The 9,794-nt window shown below is 36.9% G+C and overlaps 1 long non-coding RNA gene across 1 annotated transcript; it reads left to right on the top strand.

Moving 5' to 3' along the window:
- The first annotated feature begins 1,160 nt into the window (after positions 1 to 1,160).
- On the top strand, positions 1,161 to 3,292 carry LOC128808068 (uncharacterized). Its single transcript, XR_008437355.1, has 3 exons — positions 1,161 to 1,250; positions 1,450 to 1,684; positions 3,053 to 3,292. It is a non-coding gene; the product is annotated as an uncharacterized LOC128808068 (long non-coding RNA).
- The last annotated feature ends 6,502 nt before the right edge of the window (positions 3,293 to 9,794 follow it).

Here is a 9,794-nt window from a genome sequence, read left to right as displayed (position 1 = left end):
GAACAAGAAACAAAGATTATTACTGATTTTTGCCAGGCTTGAATTCTTTCAAGAACAAGAAATAAAGCTTTAAAGACATAAGTGGATTCTCATGGACAGGTTTTTGAGTAGAGATTTAATTTTCTCCTATGATTCGTTTACACTTTGTGCTGGGTTTGGTTGAGGTAGAGTTAATTTTCTTCACAGTGGCTGGTATGGGGCTGTGCTTTGGTTTTGTGCTGAACACAGGATTGTTAATATAGTGATGTTTTTCTTAGTGTCGAGCAGGGTTTATACAGAGCAAAGGCCTTCTCTGCTTTTCACACTGCCACACCCAGGTAATGGAGCGGAAGGATGGATTTTGTCTTCCTAGTCATCAGTATCATGATGGGGCCCTGCTTTCCTGGAGATGGCTGAACATCTGCCTTCCCATGGGAAATAGAAAGAACTAATTCTTTGGTTTTGCTTTGCTTGTGTGCATGACTTTTGTTTTCCCCATTAAACTTTCTTGGTCTAGATCCATGAATTTTCCATATTTTATGTTTCTGTTTCTCTCTCTGATCCCACTGGTGGGAGAGTGAGTGAGTGGCTGTGTGGGGCTCAGTTGCTGGCTGGGGTTAAACCATGGCAGTCCTTTTTGGCAACCAATTTGTGGCTCAAAGTGCTTGAGACAAAGACAGATCTGACTGGGATGTATCCAATTGAACTTGGATGTACTAGATTTGGATATCTGTTAGTGCTGCTTAGCTAGTAATCAGCAGGCTTCTTTGCTTGCCATGGGGCTCACTTTCCTGTGTCTGTATTAGAGTCACTTGTTAGTGGCTGCTTTTTGCTTTCACTGCTTGCTGTGGTGCTGTACTGTTTATCACCTTACTGATTTGTGCCTGAGAACATTTTGATAACAGCCATTGGCGATGCGCCTGGGCTGGCAGGTGGCCAGAGTACTACTGTTGTTTCTGTGCCACCGTACTGGACAAGCTGGAACTTCAGAACTGTAGTTGAAGGCACTATCATGTATGAAAGAATCCCATACCAGAACAGGTGGGTGCCTGAAGAAGGATGTGACCCTGTGAAATTCCTGTGACAGAGTAGGCTTGCTGGCAGGACTTGTGACCTCACAGAGGACCCACACTGGAGAGGCTTGTGAAGAACTGCAGCCCATGAGAAGGCCCCATGTTGGCCAAGTTCAAGGAGGACTGTCTCCTGTGGGTGGGACCCCACGCCAGAGCAGGAGAAGCAAAGATTCACTTATAGCTCATGGTGAAGACCATGTTAGTGCAACTGGGCCCCTGCAGCCCATGGAGTAGTATTCTACAACAGGAAACCATTGTTGCAGCCAGGCTGGGGACAAGGGGAGGAGTTCATTGCAATGTTAAACCCTAAAACCAAGGCCAAAAGGACCATCAGTGAAGATTGTGATGGAATTGTCTTTAAATTTTTGTAAGCCATTATTTGGGTTGATTATTACAGGAATTACTAGAACAGAAACCACTCAAACCAACACAGGAAAAGCCTTACAAGATGCAGTTTCAGTGTGGCAGTGATCTGACCTGAGCTGGCTTTGGTGTCCAGTAACTCAACATCACACTTCACCTCTCTTGTCTGAAGTGACCACCATAAGAGATGAAGCCCAAAGTTGTGGACTAAAGTAATTCAAGAGGAGAACAATATCTGAGTATTATATTAAAGAAGAGGAAGAGAGGTGGTAGGTAGTGATGTACTGAATGCTGTGGGACCTGAGAATGATGTAAGTGGTATGGAATAAGGGGTGGAATGTGCTGGTTTTGGCTGGAGTTGAGTTAATTTTCTTCCCAGTGATTAGTATGGAGATGTGGTTTGGATTCATCCTGAACACAGAGTTGATAACACAGAGATGTTTTTGCTATTGCTGAGCAGGGTTTACACAGAACCAAGGCCTTTTCTGTTTGTTGTACAGTCACACTGACAAGGGAGTTGGGGGTACGTGGGAGATTGGGAGTAGACACAATCAGGACAGGTGACCCAAATAACCAGAGGTATATTCCAGACCATGTGACATCATGCTCAGTATATAAATTAAGGGGAAGACCCCCACCAAACAAAAATGTACAATTGTGCACGGCATTGAAAACGTGAGAGCAGTACAGGTGTCTTAGTGAATTTAACTAACAATACTAAATAATCATAACATCAGCTAAATGTTAGTAGCGATTACTACTGGCAAGCACTCACTAAACTAAAAAGAAACAAAATTTATTTAATAGCCTTAGAACATAGCAGTGAACAGAATTAATATCTAAAGCTGAAGCAAGCAAGAGGTGTACTATTTACACCTGAAGATGTTTGACGGACAAGGTTGGGAATGATCCTGGTGCAAAACCTGTGGTTATGGCAGAAAAACTGCTCAATAAAATCAGGAACCAAATAATATTCCTGTCCCCATATTGCCACATTCTTTAGAGGTTGTGTGCATGAATTGTACAGAAGCTCTGGGAACACATTTGTAGTCAGAGGGATGCTGTCAGTCAAGTGTATGCCACTGATAATGAAAAAGAGAAATTACTGTTTGGGAATGATTTGTTATTGAAGTTCTGTCCACTTCTCAGCTTAATCCATAAAACCATTTGACTCTAGTGAAGGAACAATATCCCATGTAGTAGGCTGATAAGAGAGAAAGTAGAAAATACTGTTATTTGCTGTCATGGGAAGATCAGCAGCTCCTGCTCTCTCTTTTTGGCACTGTAGCTGCTAAGAGTAGCTCTATCTCTGCCTATCATGCCTGTCTTTTACCATGGAACTATCATTTCCCAATTCACCACTTATATCCTAGATCCCTACTTATGAGCTCAGTTCTCTGGAGCAAAGAAATTCATTAACAATGTGTTTTGGGTTCATGTGGCAAGGGTTTTGTAGTGAGGAGTCTGTGTGTGTGTATGAATGGGGAATGTGCAGAGGTGGCTACTATAAGAAAACACCAGAAACTGTCCCCATGTCAGACACAGCCAATTCCAGTCAGCCCTAAGATGGACCTGCCTCTTGCAAAAGCTGAGCCCATTAATGATGTTGATATTGCCTCTGTGATAATTTATTTAAGAAAAGGAAAAAAACACAGTGAGGGTGGACTGGTAAGATGGGAGAAACAGCCTTGCAGACACCGAGGTCAGTGGAGAAGGAGAGAAAAGAGGTGATCCAGTTGTTGGAGCAGAGATTCCCCTGGACTCTATAGGGAATACCATGTTGACACGGATTGACCTCTGCAGCCCATGGAAGACCTCACTGGAGCAGATATTCACATCCTCACACTAAAAATTTAGAAGAAATTATGTTCTTATAAAAAAATGTTTATCTACAGCAATTAAATAATAACTGGACCAAAAAGTTCTCAAGAATGTGCTATTGATTACAACACATTACAGACACTACCAGTAATTCTAACAGGTTGAACAGTTACTTTTCTTTTGTGGCAGATCTATGAAATTTTAGGATAAGTAGCCACTGTACATGCTTTAAATAAAATAACTGTACATATATATGCTAATCTCACTACATAAGAGCAGTGTAAAGCTGCTACGGACATTTCAGGAGTATAGGATACACTCTATTTATATAGATTCATTTGATTCCATAGAGGCATTAGGCCAAGACTATAATTATTTTCCTTTTAAATATCATCTCTGCCTGTGCAGTAGGTCTGCAGCTGTTGGTACCAACAGCTCCACCAGCCTTTTTGTATTATAAAACAAATTAGTTCAATATAAAAAGTATGGAAGATAAGCACACAAATCCTCGTGATGATGGCTAACAGGATTTGTATTATTTCCTCCTAACATCCACCTTAAAATTTTACTTCTAAGATTCTTTCTTCCTATCTGTGGTTACATTAATTGACATTAATACTTAAAGTGCCCTTAAATATTATTTTTATGCAGACAACATACAGGTTTCATGCTACTTTAAGCTGATAATTCCTTGACAATCTTGTTTCTGCACTTTGAGAGTGTTTGATGGTGATTCAGCAGTGGATATATTCCAGTAAGCTGTCTCTTTACATCCTGTAGATTAAGTTATTTTAATATTTCCATCTGCTTCTAAAGACTGTATGGTGACTTCTGTTTTTGCCTAAAATTTAAATAATTGCTATACAACATCAATTCTTGAAAGAATTATGGTTTAGCACCAGAATACAAAGTATCAGCTACTTTGGTAGAAGTAGAACTATTCTAGTTAGTTATACTAGAAATAACTGCACCAAGAAGTTTCTAACAAAAGATCACAGGCTTCAGAACTAAGGTGTTAACACAACCAATGTTATCAATACATTTTGTCTCTTTTGTAAAGAGTTCATATAGTGAATATGAGTAGCAAAGACAACCTTTCTATTCTTAGAGATCATCTGTTTCAAAATGGTTAATGCTCTTATTCTGTGGGATTAAACATAGCCTTGTATCTGTATTTCATCTTCTCTATTCTTTCCCTCAAATATTTTGCTGTTATTATGGACTTCACCTAATGACAACTGATAATTTTCCTTAATATTTTTATGACAAGTTAAATAGAATGAGAAATATACATTAAATTGTTGAAGACAAGCATATGAAATTTTTAGAGTAGCAAAAAATTGCTATTATAAGTAACTCTTGTTTTATGAGAGTAATTTAATTGATATTTGAAGGAAATTCATAAACTTACTTTGAATATTATAATAGAAAATTCTTCCCTTACCAAGGGTATAGTAGCTAGTAGAGAAAAATTCATCTTTCAATTTGAGAGAGAAGCTTCCTGCATTTTGTAAAGTGGTCAGTTAGTTTAATCCAGAAATATTTTCAGATGTGATGATTCAATGAAATACAGAACTTTAGTAAATACCCTTTAGTAAAGACTTGTTTTAGGAACTGTTTTGAGTTAATTCAAATATGACATTTGCTTAACTTAGAAGAGATTAGAAGAGATCTGACCAGAATGCAGTAGAAAATTTAAAAGAATATTAGACATGATGACGATCCCATATCGTCTGCATGGGATAGTAATGCTTTGATGTGATCTAAACAAAAGATGGTAGTAGAAGTAAAGACTGTGTTGTCTTTGCCATTTAATCAAGATATATTAAAACAGAAGAAGTGGCAAAGTACATTTTGAGGGAATAACAAAACAAAACAACAGAGTGGAGTGGCGACATCAAGTACAGGTTCTGATGAAATCCTTGCAGGGAGAAGAACTCAGTGGTTCTTTGCAGCTGATAAACTGGATAGCATCTGTCAGCCAGGGGAGAGAGGAGATGTCCTTCTGCCAAGCCAACAACTGTGGTGAAATTGCTCTCCTTGGATGAACTGGTCATCATTATCTAATTGTACTATTAAGACACACCTTCATTCCTAAGTTAGCTGCCTTCAAGGTACAACTATACCTCACTAAATGTGCATGGTTTTTTTGGGTGATTTTTCTATTTCTCAGGTAATTATGGCTGTCTTGAAATTAGCTATGTGTTTTTAAATGCGCATTATTAGGTTTACAGAATTGCTACATCTTAGGTAATAATGACAAATATGAAATCTGCACCATAAATTTTGTTGACAATGTGGATTATAAGACTTAAAAATGTCACAGAAAATCTACTACCATTGAGGCATAGCCTCCAGTGCGCTAAGACTGAGACAGATATACTGTCTGAAGAGTAACACAGTTATTAAGGATCTTAGAAAAACACAGCTTTACAAATATATATAGTTCAAAATATGATTTGATTAATGATTACAATTTTCCAGCTTTTAGCTGAAAATACTCTGTGTCTTTAAAATGATCATGTTTATATTTCCACAAGCTAATATTTATCAGAAGTTTTCTAGGGAATTCTGTGCAACTGCTTCAAAATAAGCTTAATTATGATTAGGTGTTGATCAGCATGGCTAATGCTTGCCCAAAAGAAATAGGGTGCAAAAAACTGTAGGTAATTAGGTTCTGAAATTGTAGGTATTTAGGTTCTGAAGGGCATAGAAAATCATCAGAAAATCACAGTGAAATCATCAGAAAAAATCCCCACAAAAAGCTCTTTAAAGGAGGACACACTATAGTTTCAATCTTTTACACTCTGATACAGCACTGTCTTCTATTTGCTGGTTTTTGTTTTTTTTTTCAAAGCCATGTCATCACCTTTCTTAATTTTTCTTCTTTTTTTTTAACATTAATACAATAAAACACATTTCAAACTTCTATAGGTCCCTGTATATACATGTATTACTTTTTACTTTGAAGAAATATATTTTATAAGCCAGAAAGAACATTTATTGCTAAAAGAAAAAATTGCATTTCCAAGACTGTACTTAATAACTTTGCAAATCTTCCTGTCAACCATTCTGCATGCCTAAAATACTCTGTATGCAAATGATACTTTAAACCCCTGTATAACTACCACTGATGAAATCTGTTTTGAGCACTCTCTAAATGAACAGCAAAAATCATTGCTTACTGTAACACCAGAATGGATGCTGGAAATAGAACTACAAACAGCTTGAGGACAACTGAGTCCCTTTAAGAGTAGCACTTACTTGATGGACACATCTTCGACACTGATTGGTCTCTCAAGCCTCAGTTATACTAGGAGAGATATTTTTCACTGATGTCTTTACATACGACTCAAATTTGTACTGAAATCTCTAAAACCTATGCCATTGAAGCCTATGCACTATGCCAAAAAAATCAACCAGCCTCTATTTATGCATCGTGCTTCTTAAAAAATCAGCACTTATAAAATTCAAGTACTTAAATATATATATATATATATATATATATATATATATATATATATATATATATATATATTAGTGTATTATATACACAACTCAATGAAGTTCTTTCTCACATTTCTTAAAATCTTTGTAAAATAACCTGCCTATTTGGAGATAACACTATTGACCCTTAGTGTTAATGTTTCAAAGCTGTTATTATTTCAGATCTTTGCATTTGTACTGCTTTCTCAGGATTTGTAGTTGCTGAACTATAAAGCTTTATATGATACCAATCACTAGACTTGGGAAGAAAACATCCACCAGTAACTGCTTTTCATTTCTGAAAGATATTAAATTTTAATACAGTCTCAGTATGAAGTTTGCTTAGTCAAATGTCAGGAACATCTTAAATTCTATCAATAAAGGCCTTAATTCAACCAGGGAGTAAAATCAACAAGGAAGGTGAAAATTCCAAACAAGAAAAGACCCTTTAAGAATTGTATTTGTAGTGCCATCTGCTTTGAGTTAATTGTTCTCAACAGGCTACTCAGCTGCCATTTAGTTTCTGTATTACTTATTAAAGAAGCAATGGATACATAGAAATATGTCATTAGCATTCTCAAAGTCCTGATCTAGTGATAACATAGCTTGATTGATAGACCTATTTGATTTTAACTTTCTAATCTTCTTTATGGGTGGAATAGCAATACAGATACTAATTAGCAAACCTGATGTTTGTGCAATCTTGATAGGCAGACGTATATAAAAAAACATTGCAACACTTTTGGTGACTCACAAGTGATATGAGCTGGTCTCTAAAACAGCTTCTCTCCAGAGATCGAAGCACTGCTCAAAATTTTCAATGACATAGAACTATACATGCTAGGAAAAAGAGACACTTAAAATATTGGGAAATAACAGTTTGCACTTGTATCTAACAGTTTGATCTGCAATGAAATGAATGGAATGGGAATACTACCATTTGTATCAGCAGGATATTGCAAACTGTCTGTCCTCAAAACTGCAGTTTGAGTGCAGCAATCACTGTAATGGAGGTAATAGGGGGCAGTGGAGGGGGGGATCAGAGAAAGCTGAACTGAAAAGAAGGGAGTTTTTGACCTTTCACCTCTATCTGTTTATAGGTGTTTGACCTTTAGAATGACTTCATTGGTGTGATCTTAAGAAACAGAAAGTACATGGAAATGTTTCTATTTATTAATAATTTTTTTAAAAATTAATATAAAAATAATTAACCCCCCAACTAAGCAAATAAAATTCATTGAAAACCCACAGTTGGCCATGAATCAAAAAAAATCAGAATTCAATTCAAAATTCAAAAATTCAATTCAGAATTCAATTCAAATTCAAAAATTCAATTCAGATTTCAATTCAAATTCCAAAATGAGAATCTGATAATAGACATTTTTGCATTAATTCTTTTATCTTGAAAAGCATATTTAGCCAAGTTTAAATAAAAAATAAATAGTAAATACAGTAAGAAAATAATTTCACTCAAAAGGGTAACAAAAATGAGATTATCAATTACTCATTTGATTCTTACATTATGAGGAAATGCACATGGAACCTCAGATATAACATCGATTCTATTGTTTTCAATGGGATTATTCATATTTTTAAAGTTATCCATAATTTAGTTTTTAATTTCATCAAGTGTATGCAATAAACACCCAATAAGAACACTACAGATAGTGTCTCTGGAGAGTTTGCATTCATCCCTCCATCCATCTACCTACCTCAAGACATGCTATAGCTTCCACTGAAATTGTTATATGCATTTTTCCTAAATGCATGAACAGATATTAATAGATCATAATTATCTATTTCTACCACTGTGCTACCTCTCACCATCTAGTTCTGGGTTTTTGGGGTTTTTTTTTAATTTTTTAAAACACACCTTCATTCTGAAAGAAGGCTTCCATGAAATGTATTTGAAGCACATGCTTCAGAAGAGCAGTGGAAGACACTGAGGAGCAAAGTAACTCTGACCAAAGTGTAAAGGCAACTTTTAAGTTTGCAGCGTTTTTTCATTTTCTGATTTTTCTTCATATGTAGATTTGAAACCCTACCTAATAGAACTACTATAAAAGATTTAAGTCTTCTGAACACTGACTCCATAATCTTATTTTCAATTGTTTAGCCTAGAAGAAAAGCACATGAAGGATCAAGATCTGTTCTAATACTACCATTTATCACATTTCAGGCAAACTCAAATATGAAATTGCTTAGCTGCTTACTGTGAAGGAGAGCTATGTCTTTAAACAGGCTAGGTGTCAGAGAAATTAATGGTTTGATATGTAATGTGAGCTTTTAAAAAGGTGACAGACCTGATCTCTGTGCTTGCCACCTTCAAAATCTTGTCATAAGCAAAGGGAAACCCATCACATATATGAATCTAGGAACCTACTGGAAGTACTGTTAAAGTTTTAACACTACAGTTCTACAAACTATGCAATTAATGCAGATAAAAGGCTTATTAATGACAGACTTAAAGCTGCTATGCAATCCTTTGGCCCTTCCTGGCATCTAGCTCTTTTCCAGGGGACTGTGCACATTTCTTGAATATCCCAGGACATCCTTAAATTGGCAGGCTCAGATCCTAAAAGGATGAAAAGAGAAGTATATAAGACATGACACCACCATCCCGAGATCCTTGGAAGGATGAGTATGAAATTTGGCAGGCTGAGGGAGAAGACTTTCCCTTCTGTCCTGAGCTTGTTTGGATTTATTTTATTCATTTCTTTACCCCAGGCATCTGCTGTCTGGATGTTCCCAGCTAAGAGGAACAGGCTCCCACAGCCTCCCCAGGGGCTCTTGGTAGCTGGGCAGTGGCACCCTTTCTATGGGGCACTGACACAGCTCAGGCTCAGGCAGGGGAGACAGCAGGCACTTGGAGGCAGCTCCAGAGGCAGGAGCTGCAACCAGCCCAGCCCACCTCCAACAAAACATGTGACCTACACTCCCTACCTGGGACCCTTTATGAATAAAGGAGAGAATGATAATTAATGGGCTGCCTTCTAAGCAACTGGAAGAAGCAAAAGTACACAAGGCAAACAGCAGGCATGGCTAAGTGCTTTGCACAGGGGTAGAGACAAC

The sequence above is a fragment of the Vidua macroura genome, chromosome 5 (genome assembly GCF_024509145.1).
Source record: "Vidua macroura isolate BioBank_ID:100142 chromosome 5, ASM2450914v1, whole genome shotgun sequence".
Taxonomy (NCBI): Eukaryota; Metazoa; Chordata; class Aves; order Passeriformes; family Viduidae; genus Vidua; species Vidua macroura.
Note: the sequence above shows the minus strand (reverse complement) of the source record. Positions and strands in the feature narration are given on the sequence as shown.